Here is a 9,741-nt window from a genome sequence, read left to right as displayed (position 1 = left end):
GTGAACGAGTTTAGGGAATCAGTCACAAAAGCACACTGTGCAGGAATTCCAGCTTTTTGTATGACAATCTTAAAATTGTTGGCAATTGCGGAAAGCTCTGAAGCTTTGCCTCACGTTGGTGTCAATCGATTGTTGTATTGTTGGTATAGTGAGTGAGTGAGGGTTTGAAAATTGGTTGGGTTTGTGAAGCTGCTAAGTAAGGGAGCGTAGACTACTTTTTAAGCCTCCGAATTTGTATATAAAATTGAAAAAATTACGATAAATCTCGAATATTCCTTTCTAAATCGCTAATCGCCTTGTAAATCGAGTAGCAGAAGTCGGGCTGAATCGGAAAAAACTTTAACTTGTTATTTTTGGAACCTAAGAGAATCCGGATCCTGCAGCTCTTCAATATTCCGGGGTGTTAAAAAACTAAACGATTCCATAATATCCTTCTTTCATTTGACATAAGTAAGTGGTGCAACGATTTTAACGACATTTCATAGTAAGAACTAACAGAGTAACAAAAGCGTGGAGTATTTCCTATTTGAGCGCTATATTTAATAACGATAATGCCCCTGCTTTTACGAGCTGCTTCCATTATTACTTTATGCTTTTATACAAAACGGTACAATACTTTATTGCGAATGTGTGTAATACACAGATGGATACAAGATAATATAGCAGGACAAAATTAGACCAATGCAATGATCTCCAAACGTACAAGAATAAGAATATACAAAAATCGGGCGCGAAATAATTAAAGACATGTGGTCCGAAACTGCATTTACTTTCCACTATTATTTTAAAATATAGTTAGAAGTTAAGCTTAACAAAAACAAAAAAATATTGATGGCTAACAAATATTATTTCGATGGTTGCTCTAAGATTTACCAAATATTTATACTTGCCGAAACATTTATACTTTCATGCTTTTTAATTCAAAAAGCGTAATGGCGTAAAGGATATAAGTTTTTAAAATACAGATATTTCATACAAAAATTTGGTTCACCAGACTATAAGCTTCTATAATAGGCAGTCATAAACTGACACCGAGAAGTAAGATTCATCTGTGTGTGCTATCAGAACTTCTGTAACAAAGCATTATTAAATACCACGAAACTTTATAGAAATTCTATACTGATTTGCCTTTAACTGGTTTTTTTGTAATCATATCTTCCGGTTTTAACATTCAGCAAATTATGAACAGTCTAACCTATCGCTTCATATTTAAAAAGATCCGGTGGGTATTCTCGAATAATTCTTCTTTCTTTCCATTTTATAACTATTTATTGTTAATAAAAGCATTGTCTATAAGAACAAGTGTTTTCATTAAAATACGATTTAATTAGCGAGTAGATCGATGAATGCTTTTAAAAATGCACGAGTATATTTCTTGGAAGACATGAACAAATCGCGTATTAAGTCAACACATAAAAACCATAACAAATAACATTTTTGTTTACAAACAAACCACGAAACGTGTCAAAGAATGAAAAACATGTACACATCGCGTATATGTCCACTACATATATAGTATACTCGTATATACCTACATACATAAATACATTATATTATATTATATATATGTATATAGTGCACATACATATATACTTAGCCATTGAAATTTATTTTTATTTTCTGCTTTCCACTCGCATTAGAATGCTGCTCTCTCGCTTGCACGCACATTTGTTTTCGGGCCGACCGAACAGCTGTTTGAGGGAAACGCATGCGCAGAGAGCTTAGAGAGCGAATAGTTGAGAATTCGAAAGATTGAGATTTTATTGAGCGTGTGTGTGAAATGTCAAATTAAGAAAATTTGTTTTGTCACTTTTACGTGCAGCGGGGATTTTCATTTTCAGTTTCGCTTAACTTTACTGCTGACTCATCGCAATTTCGACTTGAGTCCAATAAATCAAAAACAATAAATTGAAATCCACTGCGAAATGTGTTCTATTGCTATCGAAAGGAACGTACTTTATAAATACTTATAAGCATTGGAAAAATGCTGCTTTCCTACAATCAAGTAATGACTAACAGCCATTGAAAAAATAATGAATGATTTGAAAGGAACGTACTTTATAAATACTTATAAGCTTTGAAAAAATGCTGCATTCCTACAATAAAGTAATGACTAACAGCCTTCGCAAAAATAATGAATAATTTGAATGTGGGGCAGCATTTTGATTTGAGCGAACAACCAACAGAACCATTTAAAGTCGGAACTTTTACTTTTGGTAAAATACTAAGACAACATAAAATATTACAAAATTTTGAAGATTTCTTTGTAGTTATTTCTATAAAGGGGTGTTATCTAAATCTCATTACCGATAAATTTGGTTAGGATGTATATGTTTATAAGCATTAAAGTAATTCTATTGCAACTATCGCAAAACAATTATACTTTTATATGCTTAGGCTTCTTAAAGTTAATACCATGTTTGCTTTTTAGTTAGGACTTAGATGTTAGGACTCGAAATCTTTCTATGTTCAGATGGATGGCTTGTCCCTTCTTCCTGCTTCTTTACTTTCTCTTCACTGCTTTATAACGATTCTATTAAATCTTCCTACGGAAATTCTCTAATTACAGATGGCTGTGAGTCGAAACACAGCTGGAAATCTATTAAGACAGCTATTAAATGTTTCTTGCATGTGCTGTAGAGTTTCCTTATTTTTAAAAAATTAATATATCTATCTAGAAATGATATTTCTCCAACGTGTTGGATATTATTGATGTTTTGTTAGATTCGTTTTGAGAATTTTTAGTTTTCTTCTAATTATAATTTATTTGCTACCTACGTATGATATTTGAAGTTAATTTTTTTTTTTATAAATATGTATTGGATACATAAATATTACAAAGATTTGTGTGATTTTGTTTGCTTTCGCTTAAATAAATAATGTATTTATCCATTTAAAGCTTTATTTATACATTAGCTTGCATAGATTGTATTTTTTGGTGGACTATAAATATTTAAAAAAGTTGTGGATATTTCGCTTCGCTTAAATAAATAATGTATTTATAATTTTAAAGACCTCCATACATTCATATTTGCAAATTAACTAAGTCGTACACAATATAAAGCAATATATAGCATATTATTTAATCCATTTTAAGTTAATAATTTGATAAATATATGCCGGCTTATAAGAGTTATAATGCACTGTAAGTATTACAAAGAATTGTGGGTTTTTGTCTGAATTCATATTTCTTGAATATGTATGATTCATAATAATATAGTATCTTGTAAAATTAAACCTTGTAAAATTATGCATTGTGCTCTATTTAACAAAGCTATTAAGTAGTTTATTGATTATTAATTAAAAATAAATAGAAACATTAAAGCTAATCTGAAGCATTTAACTTCTGCTTTCTAAATATACTAATCGACGTTAATACATTTAATAATTTTAGTGTTTGATATTTTTAGAAGAGATATATTGCACTAAAATTGAATGAAGGCGCCTCTTCTTTAAATTTATGAGTTTTTTCCGCATTGTCGAATATTCAAAACAACTTTTTAATGTTAATGCAATAAAATGACAATTTCAGTATTGCAATCGGCCCCCTTTTGAATAAATAACAGATATATGTGAATATAAATATTTACGTATACAGATATATTTATAAAAAACGTTTGAACATTGAACAAGTTTTCTCCTTGAAGGACATAGCTTTAGATTAAGGAGAATCAATTAAATAGTAGTTCCAATAGAATACAAAAACTTAATATCTATTCACATCTGCTGTTTCTCGGGAAGTATTTATATTTTTGTATATTTAAATTACAGCCAAATAAATTGCTGCTTACATTTCATGTGAGATATTTTGCACGTTGAATTTTTGTAAAACAAACCATAAAATCGTGCGATTTACGTGCGTATATATGTACGTATCTCTGTATATTCTATATTCATACAGAATTGTAGGAAAAATCAAGAGCACGCTATAAAAATAACGAATTTGTTGGCTCACATCTTTCGTTTCTCAGTAACGTGGCCGATGAAAATTGTTCATCTATTGTGTTGGTCGGCAATTGAATGAAAAATGTGTAGCTAAATATTATTAAAAAAAAAACAACAAGGGAAGGGGAGGGGAGTGCAGCTGGCAGTCAGTCGGTCGGTTTGTCGAACGGGCGATCGGAGTGTCATCTGGTTGGGCATGTTTGGTTGATTCTAAATATAGAGCAAGCACACGTTGGATCGTCTTCTATTGTTTTTGTTGCTGTTGTTGTTGTTAGTGCTCTTAATGCGGCTATTAGACCCATTATTTGTATTTAAATTTATCCATAGTATAGAATGAATAGATAATGTGGAACATAGAACTTAAAATTATTGCAATGCTAGTTTTTATTTAGCTATTTGGAACAGACGTGGACTTTACACTTGAACTACTTAAAATACCAATGCACTCACACATATATCTTTATATATAGTATATCATCACTATATACTATATGAAAGTAAATTGTTACAGCTTGTTGTACATTTCACTTACATGATGCTCAGCTAGAGGAAGAAACGATCTTCGCTCTATGCCCAGAGAGGCAGAAACTGATTCAGAATCAGAAGCCCAAAATGTGGCGCTCGTTTCGAGCAGATCCGGTGCAGAACAAAACCGAACAGAGCAGAGTGTACGTGGCCGTTGATATTTTTAACTCGACACAACGATTTTTCTTTTCTTACATGCGCCGATGTGAAAATTTTCTTTTGGATTTTGCATTCGCTTGAAATTTTTTATTTTTTTTAAATCATTAACTAAACTATGATTTTGATTTGATTTAAATAATTTTTGTTGTTTTGCAGTCTAAATTTTAAATATGCATACGCGTCTAAAAACAAAATTAAAGATGCCACAATTTATAGCACATTGCTCATAGCTCACAGCTACTTATCTACCTATATAGTATAGATTTTTCATGCACATATATATACATCTATATATGTATTTATTTGCCATGGAACTGTGCACATTCTTATATATTATATTTACACACTTTTTTTTTGTGTAAATGTGTAATTTGAAAAATTTCTATTGAAAACGGCACAGTGTTGTTGTGCCCCGCACACAATTTGCTTCTATAACTTAAAAATAAATCTGAACACACACGGGCGGCACTGAAGACACACTCGCGGAATCAGAATTGCCGCAGCAATAAACCAATTCACGCAACGATCGGCCGAGAACTGTCAGTTTGGTTGGTTCTGGGCGTTTGCTTCGCTCGATGTTCGATGTGCGTTTGGCTTTTCTTTTGGTCAAAATTTGTGCGTTTTTCTATTTTGGATATCAGTACTCCCGATAGCTAGGAAATTCCATACAAGATTACAGCTGGAAAAATGAGTATTAAGGCGAACTTGCTTTCGACATTTATGTATTTAAGATGGATTGGTATTTCGATGGTTGTTTCGATCAAAGAATTGATAATATCTCGCGATCTGTAGAGTCAATCTTTTAAAGAAGAAATTCTAATACAACCGCTATGGTAATGGCCTTTTGAGACGGCACCTTTCTAATCGATGTACTAATTACTAAAGTACTAATTTTAAATTGTTAATTTGTACCTGTAATCTATAAACTATGATCAAAATGTTTCTACCAAATAAACACTAATTATAAAATATTGATTTTACAAACTTATAATACTTTTTATTGCTCTTAATAATTTAACTTAGTTTTTCTCTGATGCTGACAGTTTTTGATAAATTGGAAAGTTGGCTAAGGACCGATGTCTTACGAGATAGAATATGTCACTTCCCGTTTCTAAAAATATCTGTACAACAAACTAGGATCTGCAAATAATTTTACAAAAGGCAAGGGACACATTTTTCTCTTCATAGAAAATCTAGCTGTTAAGTGAATGTTATTTTATGCGTTTAAAAATGGGTATTTTTTTATTGATATCGTCTGTATTTGTACACAAAAACTGAAATTATAATTCTTTGAAATTAAATCAGCTATAGAACTGAGCCAAGTGAGTAATGAAATAAGAATACGATTCGTGTAGCGCATTCATATAACATAGCAGCGCATGGCATTCGCGTAGGAAGCTTTAACAGCATGGCATTCGACTGTAGATTAACAGGAAAAGCTTAACAGAGGACATGAGCCTGTAAAGTTAAATGTGCTTTCGCAGCTTTCTGTTATAAGCTTTTCACATTTAGAGCTTCATTAAGAATTTGAAACTTTTGTAAGCAAATTTTTAAAAAGGTACTTGGGTGATCAACAATTTATTGCAGTTGGAATAAATGAAAAAGGCAGGCAAGTAAAAGTTTGTATCATCTATAAAAAAAAATATGTTTGTACAGCATAAATAAAAGTTAATCAAAGTGTTATACACAAAATATTTGCCTTTGGCAATTAGGGCTCCAAACTTTACTAATTATCCACAACTAGCACACTGAGAAATAAAAAAGGGAGACGGAACGTAACAAACACACATACATACATACGTGTTTATGCATTGTACAATGTTGCCGACAAAGTATACATACACACACACACACATACACACTCACACATACGATGATAAAAGCGGGAGACCAACTTTTGTGTAGTCCACACTCACGTAGCATATTTACAGAAGTTGAACTTGTAAGCAAAGGCAAACATTATTGCAAAATATACGTACATGCAGATAAATATATATAAATATATATGTATATGCGTATACATGTGGAAGCAAGAACAGCAACAGGAACAGCAGCAGCATTTACAGGAAAACGGAAGAGGAAAGGAAGGGGTTGGGCAGATTGTCTTTGTGCGTCGACATGCCACTTGGCATATGTTGCATAATTATGTTAATAATGATAAGAATGTGAAGGTAACTGTGTAACATGAATAAAATGCATGTAATGAATATGTTTATGTTGCTGTTGTTGCTGTTTCTGTTTCTGTTGCTGTTACTGTTTGTGCTGTTGTTTTTAATGTGGGATAAATAAGCAAGAAGTTCTTATTGGCTCAACAGTGCGTGGGAGTGCTGTTTGCTCGACTTTTCCGTTGACTGGGGCCGTGGCTAATTAAAAGTTATGCCTGACGCACTTATTCAAAATACTCGCACACTTACAATCACGCACTCAGACAATCGTTAACCTAATTGCAGAAATATTCACATCATATATTTACTTGAATATGTTTTTGATTTTAATTCAAAAAGTTTGTTATTTTATTTATTTTTTGCATCTCCTGAATGACTTTATTATAAGCTGATTGCAAACATTTATAGCAGTAGTCGAGTAGTGACCACAACAACAACGACTGCCAGCCACAATTATCGCCGCTGTTATACTCATAGTTGCAGGAAGCAAGAGAGTTTTCAACTTGATAATTTTCTGGACATTTTAACTGCTAAAGTGTGACATTTCATACTGGCTGCCTTGCGCAAAAGGGTCGAGCCAGATGTTTTGAGTAGTTGGGCAACAATCGTAAACGTAACTGCAGCAAAGGACAGCACTCGCTTCCCATCCTCTTGCGTCTTGCCTCTGTCGTACGCTGTCCGCTGTCCGCTGCGCCAGGATACTCGATAAAGTTGCGCAAAAGGCAAATCTCAAAGGAAATTAATTTGTGTTGCAATGTGAAAATTGTGCTGAAAATGAGATTTTTACTGTACGAGTATGTGTTGTCGGTTTTTAATGCTGCGCTCTCGTTGTATGCGTATGAATGCATGTGTGCGTCAGTGTATTGGTCATTGTGTTGAAATGTTCATGAAAGTGGGCGAGTTTGAGATTCCAAACGTTTATTATTTTGCTTAAAAGATTACTTTTTATATTCAACGCCTGGCGTTGAAATTAACAGCAGGGGGCCATTAAATGCACAATTAAATATTGAGTGCAATTTAAAGCACCTACTTCGTGTCCATTTGAGTGTTCTTTGCATACATTTTTGTTAAAATAAGTGTTAAATATTATTTATTTTTTTGAATTTTTGAATTCAAAATTTGTTTGTTATAATCATAAAAACGGAAGAAATTTTCAAATAATTTACAAAAGCACAACATAAATGAATGGATATATTTAAATTATATAATATAATTTACTTATTGTATTAATGAAAGGGTAACATTCATGTTGTGTATTAAATATTTCGTCAGAAGTAAAATTTAAAGTCCAGATAAATATTAAATTTAAACAGGCTTAAATTTAAATTGTTGGTCAATGAAAAGTTATTCGAAAATTAAGCTTTCTCTTTTCATTATATTTATATATATATTATATTCATTATATATATATATTAATTATTATGTATCTTAACGATGGCATCATGTACATGCTCACAGTCCTCGAAACGATGCATCGGTTTGCTGAATCGCATTTTCGAAGGCAGGCGGACCATGATAATCATCTGGCCATACACGTGTTGGACACCATGGAATGCCGAAATGATGCCGGTAATTACAACCAGCAATAGATTTTTTGTTTTTATTAATGTATTATCATCGTTGCTTTACATAATTAAGCATTGAACTCGGGTATTTTATTTATTTATGAAATGTCCTTAATTCGGATAACTTGTAAATATAGTCAACAATAAAAAAAAAATATAATGCAAATTGAATTGTTAGACAAAAGTGAACTTGTGGAAACTAAAAGACAGTTGGGTAAGCCCTCGTTTTTCGGCAGACATTTGTAGGTTTTTATGAAATTTCAGAATATGTCAAAGACTTATTTTCTTCAAAGTAATGCCACTTTCTGAACATGAAGCAGCTTTGATACCGATCATCATCTCTCGGAATTCGACTATTCAAATTACTATAAGGGACAAAGTCCATTAACATTCAATTAATGACGTTACCAGCTTGCTGTGTTTCTTCCACTTACGTTAAATGACATTCATTCATGATCATCTAGCATTAAGTTCGTTAATATGATCTGTTTTCTCATTATTAATGTGTACTTGCGCTTCTCACGCATGACTTCGAACGTTGAGAATATGGCTTTTTCTTTTGTTTCATACCAGAATTACATTTTGATCCTCATTTGCCTAGGCCAAGTCCGAGTTATTTCGTATAGACTCTCTAGTCCCAGCCAAAAATAGCCATCAACGTCACCAAATCCGGTCCGTCCAATTGCCGGCAAAAACTGACGTTTCCAAACACATTACGTTTATCTTGGACTTTATTTTATTTTCCTTGTATAAAGCATTTCTGACTGGGCTATATCAGGAAACATATTATGTAAAAGGCTTTTACAATGAGCTGAATGTAGTTCCTTTTTAAATATTTTCTTGAATAAAGAGATAAGAAGCTGTTGGATTTTGCAATGGGTTACTGAGTTTCTTTTACGAAAAACAAATAGAAACCTTCATAGCTTTGTTAATTTTTTAGAACAGATGTTACAACTGAGAATAAGTTTTGTTGAAGGAGAAACTATAATTGGATTTAAAACCACAAATCGATTTTACATTTCATCGTTTTTTATAAAGAAAAAGAAACCCGCACGGTTCGATTCAAGAATTAATCTGAGCTCCATTCACTGACTTTTACTCGCTTTTTGGCCCATTTTAATCATCACAGCACCAATCCCTGCCAATATTTGCACCCCATATTACTTTGCATTTTCCTTAATGTCCAATATACTTATTATACATATGTACATGCGCACATTCGTTATTAATGTGGGCGTATTTACTTTCCTGTTGCCATTCGTTGGCCAGTTTGTTTGCACTTGGCATATTTGCTTCGTCTTTTTAATTTCGTTTTTGTAGGAAAGACCACCCACAGTTTAAGCCCCTGAATTTGTTGTTATGAAATGCGCATGAGATGCTCA

The sequence above is a fragment of the Scaptodrosophila lebanonensis genome, unplaced genomic scaffold (assembly GCF_003285725.1).
Source record: "Scaptodrosophila lebanonensis strain 11010-0011.00,11010-0021.00 unplaced genomic scaffold, SlebRS2 tig00000080-arrow-pilon, whole genome shotgun sequence".
Classification (NCBI taxonomy): domain Eukaryota; kingdom Metazoa; phylum Arthropoda; class Insecta; order Diptera; family Drosophilidae; genus Scaptodrosophila; species Scaptodrosophila lebanonensis.
This window is presented reverse-complemented; position numbering follows the sequence as displayed.